The following is a 1665-nucleotide window of genomic DNA, read 5'->3' as shown; positions in this document are numbered from 1 at the left end:
TGTCTGCCCTCATTTTCTTTTCTTTTATCTGTTTCACCTGCAGTGTTTCAGCTCGCTGAAGATAACAAGGTCTCTTTTTTTAAGGCTCTTTCTAAATCAGCCATAAGTTGGGTGGACCATTATCACCTCTGACCAGCTGGGGGCGATGTTGACTGTTTTGCTATGTTAGTGGGAAGCTGAAAAATTGATGACACAGTGTGTTATTTGTGACATAAGAATAAGTGTGTCTCCCTTTTATAACAATGGCCTCGCTGGCTTCTCTGTTAGAGGTCCAAATCCACAAATTGTAAAAAAAAAACCAGATCAAACCAAAGGGCACGTGAGTCAGATTCAACACAATATGAAGCATTTAAAAGGTTGAATTCACTCTACGTCAAGTCTTTGTAGCTGAAGTAAACTACAATGCCTTTGTCAGTACACAAGCATAGGTCCAAATAATTGGATTTAAATTGTACACAATTTCATAAAATTAGTGTATTTTAAAGATAAGTAAAGCTACGGAAGAGGATAAGGGCCACTGAAAAAAAAAAAATTATGGTCCAATATATTTTTTTTATGTTTCTGTTCTGAGAATAAAGTCATAATTCTGAGATTAAAGTCAGAATTCTGACTTTGTTCTCATAATAATAATAAAATATATTTGACCTTAATATTTTTTTTCAGTGGATTAAAGTCAGAATTATGAGATTAAAAACAGAATTATGAGATTAAAATCATAGTTCTTTGATTAAAGTCAGAATGCTTACTTTTTTCTCATAATAGTAATAGGATATATTGGTCCTTAAATTTTTTTCCCCCAGTGGATTAAACTCAGAATTCTGAGATTAAAATCAAAACTCAGAGATTAAACTCAGAATTCTGACTTTTTTCTAAAATATATAATAAAATATATTTGACCTTAATTTTTTTTTCCAGTGGATTAAAGTCAGAATTCTGAGATTAAAATCAGAATTATGAGATTAAAATCATAGTTCTTTGATTAAAGTCAGAATGCTTACTTTTTTTCCATAATAGTAATAGGATATATTGGTCCTCAAATTTTTTTCCCCCAGTGGATTAAAGTCAGAATTCTGAGAAAAAAAGTCAGAATTCTGAGATTAAACTCAGAATTCTGACTTTTTTCTAAAATATATAATAAAATATATTGGACCTTCATTTTTTTTCTCAGTGGATAAAAGAACTCAGAGATTGAAATCAGAATTCTGATTTTTTTCCCTGAATAATAAAAAAATATATAATTTTGTTTTCAGTGTCCCTAATCCTCTGCCGTATAAAGCCTACTACTGAAACCGAATAATGAAACAAAGCTGCTGCTTGTAGCTCCACAGGCTGAGTGGGTTCCTATGATTCCATAGCGAGGTTACCTGCACGTGCAGAGGCGACGCCCACCTCAGTGCAGACGGACGGTCCCGCTCTCGAGCTCTGATTGGCCGACACGCCGTCACAAAACCTTAATAACATAGACCTGAACCTCTCTTCATACTTTACTTTAGACGGTTATTTTGCTGCACTGAACTTTTACGTTGAGAAGTATTTTCTTTTGAAGGGATTAAGAGTTAATTTGAATTAAGTCCACTAAATGAAAAATGTACATTCTGTTCTTTTTTTAAATATGCGTGTCGCTGTCTGTGTTAAAATAACCCACACCAAAGCAACAAATAAAGT

Source organism: Notolabrus celidotus, chromosome 5, assembly GCF_009762535.1.
Source record: "Notolabrus celidotus isolate fNotCel1 chromosome 5, fNotCel1.pri, whole genome shotgun sequence".
NCBI lineage: Eukaryota > Metazoa > Chordata > Actinopteri > Labriformes > Labridae > Notolabrus > Notolabrus celidotus.
The sequence above is the reverse complement of the archived record's forward strand: the minus strand, read 5'-3'. Positions refer to the sequence as shown.